Here is an 11,635-nt window from a genome sequence, read left to right on the forward strand (position 1 = left end):
ACTGATGGATTTACAGAGGGAACATATAACCAGTATGAATAACAGCACAACACACCACTTCAATTCTTTGCCCAACACCGGAAGAGATCTCTTTTTAAAAATGAACTTTACAATTTGTGTACTGCACATTAATGGATTAGCACACTTCTCTTAGTTGAGTAATGAAATAGTGTATTAGGTAAGGGTGATGAGGGTAAATTTTAACCATAGGGATATAGGGTGTGTAGGCCCTTTGCCATTTTTTTTATTATTATTTTTTTGCAATGCCAGTGTGTTCTTCAGTTCTTTTAATTCTCAGACCGCTTCTGCACCTCATTAGTCTTTGGGTATTTTTTCAGTCTTGATGTTTGACATAAGTACAAGAACATTTAATAGAGGTCATTATATTGTATGTGATGTCATGTCATCCATCATTTAACAATGTAGAATTTGAGTTAATGATATGAATCCTTTCAGAAAAAATAAGCTTATAGAGATTAAAAAGAAGAAAAAGGAAAAAAAAGTTTGCATAAAGCTCTAATTGTTGGGGATGGGAGCGTGCTAAAATGTTATAAATGGAAAAGGCACCTCTTGATGACCTATCATAAAGGTCTTCGTGGTACAAATGGAATGCTACTTGGTTAAAAAAATGCAAAATGAGGTTCTAGAATGATGCCAAAACTGTAGACTGATCATGTCATATTATATGCAATTAACATTTCAATTTCAGACTTGTAAATATTTCAGTTACTGGTCTTAAGACAAGCAATATCATAACTGGTAAAAAAACAGCTTATAGACAAATGTGTTTGACTGTTTGAAATCATATCAAATGCACTAGATAATCTCAGGAGTGTTGCATTTTATGCCAGCATAGTGACTCACCATAACATATATTTCATCTTGTATTTACTGATTATGATAATGTCGGTTTGCTTCATTGAAAGTTCTACTAAGAATTTGTTTTAATTTTGCATCTATATAGATACACCAAATAGTTATATACTTTCACAGGAACAATATCAATGCAGCTCCTCAGATTTCCGTTTTCTATATCACCCTGGTGGCCTTCTTCTGAAGCCTCTCTATTAGCTTACTACCCTTCCACTTACATAGCAAACAAAGTGTACATAATACACTAGCTGTGCTGTGAAATTAGATCTGAAGAGTAGTGGAAGGCTTTGTTTCAAGAGTCTTAGTAGTTGTCATCACTCCTGTTTCTGTTTGTGTCTAGTAATTCACATCTGCAAATTCTGTCATACTGATGATGTTTACCTGTTCCATGCTGCTTGGTGTAACATAATGATCTGGCATTTTAATTAGGAATTTTTCGATACCAGTGGAAGTGTATTTCACTACCCTACAACAGACCTTAGTTGCTATTTCCTGCTCATGCTAATACTCTTTCTATATCCCTATGCTTTCCCTCACCCCCTTCATCACCCTCTGTGATTCATACATTACAAATGGTCCATCTTTTAGTGCCATTTTTAATTTCTGACATAAAATTACAGAAAGATTATTATATATAAATAGCAGGTTTTACAGGCAGAATCAAAAGCAATGTGAAAGAAAGATAACCAGACAGTTCAGATAGTAGTAAGAACAATGGGTCTAATAAAAAATAATTTACAGTCATACTTGGATAGATTATCAATACGTGTAACCTCATATAAATTACAGAAGATGGCAATTCTAGCCACATTTCAGGTGCTAAGAAGAGTGATCTTAGCTAACATCAGAAACAATACTCATTTTATGAACTCTAATCACACCCTGGTTTAGGAATGGGATCCATTCCTGTCATAGTATTAGAAACCCAAAAGACTTGGAGAAATTAAACCAAGAAACACCACATCATCATTTTAACAGACAAACTGCTATTCTGTAAATCAAAGCACTTCAAGACATAAATAGGGTAGTACAAGATCAGCTCACCCCTATCCACAAACAAGCATTATCTAACCCCCAAAATTAATACAGACTTTCATTCTATCCCCACCACTACAGCACCAAAACTATCACTTAATAAAACAGCGTGGACACTGGTGGAGCCATGGATGGTGGGAAATGGGAAAAATTGGTGCTTTGCCACTCCAAGAGAATTAGGGTTTCTGCATATGATAGATACACATTCCCATAATGCAGATTGTGAGTAGGGTGGACGTTATTTGTGATGATTCCTATAATGGCATTAGCTCCTTCCATTAAAGACATACCAAACAATATCCTGGTATGCAGGACAACTGTGTGCAAAGCTGAATGTGTGTTCTGCTCCACTTCTCCTGCCAAATCCACCGTTGGTGTGGTCAGAGCCTCTGGAGATAGTACCAGGGGCACTTATGGTAAATGGTGCAGCCAGGCAGCTGGTAGTCAGCTAGGGAACATACAGATAGGGGAACAAGAAAAAAGGTATGAGGTCATGATATTGATAAGTAAGATGGTCAGTCAAGTGGATGAGCATAGGCTTCCAGGAACTCAGCCATATTCCATACTGGAGTAATATTCCCGAAGCCATCCAGAATTCCAAGAAACATAAAACTTCAATAACTCTCTCAAACAGTATCTTTCTAAAGAAAATAAATGTAACTACTACAGAGATACTAATTTCTACTAAATGACCTTCTTTCTGCATGTCTTGATTAACTGTATCGTATCCATTATCTGTTATTCTGTTGTAGGACATAGGGGTGGGGACCTAATTTATTGTATTTTTGCAATGCTATTTGTATATTTGTCTACCACATGTCTCTGCACATTACTTCAAACAGATGTGCATCATGAATTCCCATCTTCCTAAAATATACTAACCCCCTGGTACAAACTAGGGGATTATGTTTGTTATACACTTATTAAATGCATCTTAGATATTATATTACCCTCGTAGCTGTTGCCTTCTCTTTATTTCTAGTTATCATTTACTATGTCTGTCATCATTACTGTGCAATACTTCACAATGCTGTGCAAATACTCAGACTCGGTTGACTGACTCCGGTCAGTTTGAATTTTGTTAGTCTGTTATTTTGTCAATGAAAATCTATTCGTTTTGTATTTTGTTCTGATGTAATGTGCACTTGTTTTAAGTATGTAATGCACATTGATTCTATGCCCTGGGCTATGTCTAATAAGAGTCATTGTACTAGCATATGTCTTGCAATTCATTATGCAAACTAGAATATTGGCATAATTTTGCATTTTACCTGTCAAAGATCATCAGTGATGATTTTATAAAAATATATTTGTCTTCTCCTTGTGGAATCTATGTGCTGTGAACATAGTATCAAAGATAAAAGTAACACAGCACAGGTAGATACAAAAGCAAATATTACGGCAGGGGTAATTTTCACTATGGGTTTTCATTAAAAAATCTAGGACATTTTGTGTGGAGTCCATTTAATCAGGAGCCAACTTATCAAAATAATTTCACTCAGCTCCCATTACCAGAAGGGGCTTTAAGTATGGAAGTTGTGTTTTGGGTAAAGTCTGTTACATAGGAAATGGGTACTGCCCCTTGCAAACTAAGTGACTTACCATTTTATAGGAAAACTAACAAAAAATGGTCATTCGGTTAGCTGGCTCCCAATAAAAAGAGCAAAATCCAAAATCCATAATTTCTCTTTTCTAAAGAAATATGAGAAGAAGCATTCTTTTGACCCTAGAAGGATCCTTCTCTGTCTGATGTTAAGTCCTAGATACAAGGATCTTGTCTGAATCTTACTCATGGTTCCATGAAATGGTGAAAGTGTAAATTTAAAACAATTAAAGAGGTGCAAGCTCTCCAAATATGGGTGTTAACAGCTAGAATACTAGTTGATATGAAAGCAAGATCTACTGTTTATTCATTAGTGAGAGACTTTTACATAAGTAGTATGCTTTATGTCAGCAGACACACTGAAATATTTATTCCTGTTTTATGTTTGTATGAACCTCTACTCCTGTCTTATATATGCAAATACACACAAATGACCTCGCTTTTCAAAGTAGCAGTTATTTTAAGAATCATGTAGAATGCCTGTGTAATGTAAGCAGAGAAAATGTATGGTCAGTTTTATTTTTTCCTCACAAGTCTTGTTAGATTTGTAATTTTTGCTTCTCAATCCATCTTATAACTAAAAACTTATTACCCAAGCAGTAATTTAAAGTCTGTTGCACAGAACCTTCTAACTGTTCAAGACAAGATTATTGAGGTCACCTTTGTCTATTGATAACGTCAACAGCTCACACATACTCTGCTGATTTTAATTAAATATAATTTTGAAAAAAGATATTGATACATGCTTTGCCTATAAGCCTAGGTAATAGTCAGCCATTCCACCCACAGTGTAAACAAACAAATAAATAATCTTTGAAGTTACTACACCTTGAAATGGATAAGTATTCATGTCACAAACCTGTTAACATTTTGTTTTTAGTATACAGTGTTGTCTTCCGACAGACTTCACAGACTATACCTACTAAAATAAAAGAAAAACTACAAATTATAAAATAAAAGGTCAACAGCTGATAAAATGTCATCCAAAAAAAATTAGATGAACACATATCCTCATGTGGCAATATTATTGCTCTAACTACTGCTCTAACATGAAGTATTATTAAAAAAAGCTTTTGAATTTCAAGTAAGGTAATGTTGAGAACTTACTCAGCAGCTACTACTGTCTGGAAGTAGAACACTAGGCCTCTTTTTATGTGACTGGACAGTTGTATACAAAACTTTAGTGACATCATGCCAACTTATTTAGGTTTTGGGACTGTTTCAGAAAAAATAAATCAATCGATTAAGGAAGTGATCATGGAATGCATTCAGATTTATCTAACAACAATATAGATTCCTCCTGTAGCCTTCTATGACATTAAATCAATAAAAATTGCATTTACATGGATTTCAGGAGACTTCGCATGCTTAAATAGAAGCAGTCTCTGCTATATTGACCTTACAGCAGTGTTGGAGTGCAGTTTATTGAACAGCTGCTGTTGAAATTGACTAGTCTCTGACTGTTACAGCTTCTAAAGAAACCCTTCTGAGGGGTTAGGCTAGTTTAGTCAACATCAAATTGTTTCATAAAGATTTCAAAAAGTGACAGTGACAGACAAAAATGTATTTACCTCTGTCCAGTAGGATACTGAGAATGTATCTGAAATTCAAGTCTGGCAGTGGAATAACTAACTCTATATGCATTATATTTTCTACAACAGCCTACTGAAATATAAGCACTCAGAAAAGTCTCATAAAAAGCTTATCAGATCAGTCAGGCCATCATATAACTAATCTGAAGTGCTGTGCTGAAGTACAAGCAGGCATATCTTAGCTGATGCCAACGCATGGAAGTAAAAAGTAGTAATATTTTGTGCAGCCAATAGTACATCATATATCAATACAACACATGCAGGCTGCTTAAGTAGAAATGGTCAATGTTTCATAATTAAAGAGAAAGTGTGTCATTTTAAGTGAAAATTGATATCGTGAAGAAATACAGTTGTCTTAACCTATTTTTTTTTTGTTTGCTGGAAACATTTAGTACGACTCTAGGTCTTATGTGGGGGAATAACAAGTACTGATAGTGCTACGCAAGGAAATCATCTCTGTAAGAAAACAAGCATGCACATCTGGGACTAGAGAAACTGTCCACAGACCTCAGCCTCCATTATGCTATGCCAGGGCCTACTTTGAAGAGAAGTGCTTCCCCATCTAAGTATCTTGGGTATTGGTATGTTTTGCATCTTGCAGATATCTGTGCTGAAGAGTGAAAATTCAGTGGAGATGTGTTTAAACTATCAAAGCCTGCAAAGCCTCATTAATTCTGTCTTTCTTTTTTTTTTTTTTTTTTTTTTTTTGTAAAACTTAAGAGAAAGTATTTAAAAAGTAATAAAAGTACAGTAATTGAGACATGCAATAGGAGTACATAGTTTTTGCCTTGTAAAGATTAAGCTGAAAGTCATTACAAGGCTCCATCTTCTACAATACTACATTAAAAGCATGTTGGAATCTACTTTATTATTTTAGTAGGTTTTCCTCAAACCTTGCAATCTTGTTAAAAAACCTTTGTTTCATTTCTTATACAAAGGTGTACAACAAACACAGAAACATAGTATTTCAATCAAAAGCTTTACCACACATCCACAATCTGCCAAAGTGCTTGTTCATTACTCACTTAGCAGAGTAGAATCTGTCTTTTACAGTCCTCATTTTATATTCCATAGTCTAGTTTACAATGAATGATCATGTCTCATTTAATCAAGAGAGATGATCATTCCAGCCTAAAACATCTAAAATTTTGGAAGGTCACTGCTCAAAACAGAGACATTCCCAAGAGTAAAAAACCACAAAAAAACATCCTTTGCAAATGAGCAAAACCCCCTTCACTCCGTAATATGGGAGCAAGCACCCACACCCGTAAACTAGGTAAATATCGTAAATGTGTGTGTGTGTGTGTGTGTGTGTGTGTGTGTGTGTGTGTGTGTGTGTGTGTGTGTGTGTGTATCTGGCTAAATTGGTCAACTGTTCAGGTTGTTGTCAGCTTTTCTGCCTACTTAATTTGGTTGACATTAAAGCTTATCGACATGTGTGAGACTGCATTAATAACAGGTTTAGGAAATTACCCTTTCCCTGTTATTGTGTGATGTACTAGTTGATATATTTAATTAGCACAGGTTGTATGTCCACCATGCAAAAAATATATTCTTTTTGTTTGCATGCCCTGAGGTGAAGTCACAGAGCACGTATTTCCTGTTAAAGTGCTTCTACATTTTACATGTCAACTTTACAGTGATTCAGTTTAATATATCAACTCTGATACGACCAAAAGCCAGGAAACAATCAAAAACTAAAGCTCCAAAAACATAAAGGGCCACAGACTGTCCAGAACACAAGTCCACGTTTATTTTAAATATTAAAACACACCATTAAGCGTCTTTGTCATCCAATCACAACTTCATAAGAATACCAAAACACTACAAACCCAAACTTAAATACTTATGGATTAAACATTCAAGTAACTCCCCCTGACACACACACACACACACACACACACACACACACACACACACACACACACACACACACACACACACACAGATTCCACATACATTTTTAAAAAGACAGGAGTATTTGACTGATATAAATCTAGCAGTGTACTTCTATACAACAGAAACAATACATTAACCATTTCTGAAAAAAACATATACGCTAATAAATGTTGTACATCACCTACCCTCCTTATAACACCAACAATAATAACTATTATATAAATATCATGTAACAAAGCAACATCTTCTTCATATAAAACAAAATAAGAAAAAAAACACATAGTTCTAACTGGAACAATTTAAAAATGTAAGTGGAATCTGTGTGTGTGTGTGTGGGGGGGTTACATAAGTAAAAAAATGTCAAGAACTCCACCACAAAAATAATTATCAAGCTAATATTGATATGTTGAGTTGGTTAAGCATTTCCAAAAGACCTACATGCTTGGTCACACAAGTATTAATATTAAATTTAATAGTTTGATTTATATACAAAGGCAGATTGCCTAATCAATGAACCACCAAAGATGAAATTGTTTCACATTCATAAATATGCATTAAAGGTTTGCCCAGTAATAACTAAGGCATGGTGTATGCCACATGTTCCAACAGACTTGACTTCAGTGGCAGAAATTATTTTGTATTGAGAGGTCCTAAGGTCATAACTCTCTATAGGATTGCTCTATAACATTTAAATGTTGTATCAAGAGATTCTTAAAACATCTAAAATAAAAGCTTAACCAAACCATATGTATGTTACCTGGCATAAATATAAACAACTAAAAATATATGATGAATGACAAAAACTGTGACTCACCACATATGGCACAGTTATGCAATTTAGTGGGACTTGCTTGAGCTCTGTTTTCACAGTCCTCATTTGCTGAAGGGTTGCTTGTTCAAGTTGTTGATTTCTTGTCACCTATTTTAGTGACTTGTAACATCTGAATGGTATGCTAATCATTCTATTGAAGTCAAACAGTAACAGAGATAGAGCTATCGTTATTTATATGTTTTAATAGTGATCACCCTTTCACCAAGTTGAAACAACTTTGGAGTGAATACAGAAGCAAATGGGATGTGCTACATGGGGATGGTGTCAATAAGGAGCCCTCCGCAAAGTGGATTATTTCACTGTTTGTCCATTTGAACATATTCCCAATTTCCTCAAGTACACCTGCATACAGTTTCTGTGCAGTCAAGGTATTGGGATTCATGCTGAAATGCATGAGCTTTTGTGTCTAGAGCTTGCATATGTCAAAGGAAAATAGTAGACTCCGTTTGTGCTAATAGAAATGACCTTAAAAGCCATGGTCTAAGCTATGGTTGCAGTAGGGTGGCTCAGATCTTTAAAAATATATTTAGTTTTCATGGCTATGCTTTCAAAGTGGCTAAATATGCATGCCATAAATTATTCTACTTCTTAACCAACCACTAAGACAAAGTCCGCGTGTTAGCTTGCACAGAATGTCAGAGATGTTATCAGTTTCAACAAATACTTTCATTTATTTCATTTTTATTTTCTTTTATTTATTTTATTCACTTTTTATTTATTTATTTACATTTTGTTAACTAAGTTGGCCCTACTGGCCAAGGCCCATTTTCCAAGAACACACAGGTGCATTAGTGTACACAAAATATTATCATCTAAGCACACATTCTATAAATTTTAGAGACAAAAGATATACTACAATGAGAATAGGTTTACAGCAACAAAGCGCAACATTGACAATGGATTATATTAAACATGTATGTAGAGTCATCGGCATACTGTAGAAGTTTTAATCTATTTTCATGAAAGCATAACTGCAAAAAACATAAATAGTGCTGGTCCCCAGGATACACCTCATTGAGGCATTCCAGTATTGGTTTGAATTTTTGGCAATAATGAGGAATCCCAGGACACAGCTTGGCATCAGTTACTTAAGTAACTTTGGAACCTATGGATAATAGTAGATGTTCAACCATATCATGATTGTCTACCTCAAATGCATTTCAGAACATGATGAACATGGCAGCAGTAAGATTGTCTTTGTTGTATTTTGTAGCAATGAAGTCAGATACCTCAATTAATGGAGTTTGTGTACTATGGCCAGGGTGAAAGCCATGTTGAGTTGCACACTATCTGGTGCACAAAGCAAGGTATTGATTTCCTCGAGCATGTACTACTCTTTCCCAAACCATAAAATAAAGACTTAGGATAGAGATAAACCTGGAGTTCTCAGGTCTATGTTTATCATCACCTTTAAATAGTAAGATAACATTGTATTCTTTCTAGATAGATGGTACAAAAACTTCCTTCCAGACATTATTTATGATAAGAGTTTGGGCGTATGCAATGTGGTACAATATTTGTTTTAAGACAGCCACTAGAAGTCTATCCATTGATGGTGACCTATGTGACTTTAGTTCCTTTAGAAGATTTCTAACTTCACTTACAAAGACAGCAGTAATGTTACATTGTGTTTCATTTTAATGAGATTGCAGTCTAGAATATTTGTAAATGATTGATTTAAAGTGATTCAAGGAAAGTATTTGTTGTTGGTTGATTATTAAATAGACCTAGTGGATTATCATTGGCATCCTCATTATTTGCCATTTGCTTCCTGATTGCATTCCAGTTAGCAGATGGTTTCTATTTCTATGTTGAAAAAAAATATAATCATTTTGCCTTGTACAGCATATTTTTTATTAATATTTTTCCTGACTTTTTCACATTGGAGTAACGACTGCACCTTTTGTTAATTTGAATTATGCAGAGATTGAGTCTTGAGTTTTCATGAGGTCTTTCATAGATTTAGTTAAAAGATTTAGTAAGCCAGGGAAAAGATTTGCATTTTATTTTAACATTTCCCCCTGGGGCATATTCATAAAGGATGGTTAAAAGTGTTTGAAACAGCTGACAGCCTGGTCAATGGATTTATTATTATTGGTGGTGCTGCGGTAGTGTTGTCGTCTCACAGTAAGACGCTGTCCGGTTCGATTCTCAGCTAGAGCGTCTTCTGTGTGGAGACATGCGTGAATGGGCGTACCTTCATTGAAGGTTGTGCATCAGTGCTGGCAACTCAGTATGTAAAAATCAACTGCCAAACATTAGCGGACCGGAGTTCCGCTGTGGCAACCCCTAACCGGGAAAAAGCCGAAAGAAACAACAACAACATTATTATTATTATTATTATTATTATTATTATTATTATTATTATTATTATTAAGTGCTACCTATTTAACAGATACCAGGTCAAATGTACCTCTTTAATGGATTATTTATTCCAGTTTTAGACAGTGAATGAGGAACTCTATGTCTCAAAATAATGTACATAAGTTTATGATCACTTGGATTATTAGGCAGGATTCCATAGGTAATAAAGTTGTAACAGTATTCTGTGAGGTTCCAGTCTGTTGTGTGGTCAATATGAATTTTAAGGTCAATTCTTGTAGAACAGTCAATTACCTTCAAATAGGTGGGAACAGATGTAAGCGTCAGGGTTTGTTTTTTTGAAGGTCAGTAAATACTGATATAACCCTGCAGTTTGACAACTGAGGTACAGTTATTCTGAAACCAGACCCAAGTGATAGGTTTTTGGGTGCTGATTTAAGGCATAGATATAAGCAGCAGATGTGTAGATTTTTATTTTTATACTGCAGTTATGACAATAGGTTCAGAGATTTATAGGTGTGTACTAGGCTAATGACCCTGGGGCCTTTACAAGCCTAGCCATAGGATTACTCTGGCATGGTGCCACCCGACCTTAGTTCTCAGTGCCTCTGTCGAGTAGAGCCACTGGAGTTATCCTGGGGTGAATTTTCTATTTCCTGTCCACTCATCAAGATTTCTCTTGAAGAGGGTCAGTGAGGTGTTCTGCTTGACGTGTATGGGAAGTCTATTCCATAGCATGGGCAGTCTCTGGGTTATGAACCTGCCCCTCCAGTACGTTCTCTTGATTGTGGTAATGAGTTTGAGGTCTCTGGAGCATGTGGTGCAGAGGGATTGGGATTTCTTTAGATGTAGCATTTCTAACAGAGCTGGGTCAGACATGGCTTTGTAAGTCAAGCAGAGATTGCCTCTAAGTAGGCAATATGAGACAAAGAATAGTTGAAGTTTTTTTGAGTCTGTCCATATAGGACAAGTGTTTAAGGCCTAGGATCCTCTTTGTGAGGTACTTTTGTGGCCTCTCAAATTGTTGCAGGTGTCCAGTGAGATACATGCCAAATGGGGCATTGTACTCGATGATTGGCCTATGAGAGAAGAGTAGACCTCTTTCTTCCTGGATGCAAAACCCTTAGTAATTAGATGTGCCGCATAGAAGGACTTTCTGACCACAGTGGCAATGTGGTGATCAAAAGAGAGGTTGCTGTCAACCTGTGTTCCCAAATCTCTTATAACGCCTTCTGTGTTCATTGGACTACCATCAATGTGGTAATTCATGGAAACCAGGTTTTTCCCAAAGGGGATGGCGACACATTTCTTTGGCATTGAGCTTAAGGCCAAGGTTCTGACACCAGTCGTTGGTCTCACTGAAGCCATTCTGTAGGATGTCAACATCACTTGGGGAGTTAATAATAGCTCCCAACTTGCAGTCGTCTGCGAACATTGTCAGCCAGAGTCCTTCATGTTGGCCTGGACTTCAGAGAAGTA

Source organism: Protopterus annectens, chromosome 7.part0, assembly GCF_019279795.1.
Source record: "Protopterus annectens isolate FY-2018-M chromosome 7.part0, PAN1.0, whole genome shotgun sequence".
Classification (NCBI taxonomy): domain Eukaryota; kingdom Metazoa; phylum Chordata; order Ceratodontiformes; family Protopteridae; genus Protopterus; species Protopterus annectens.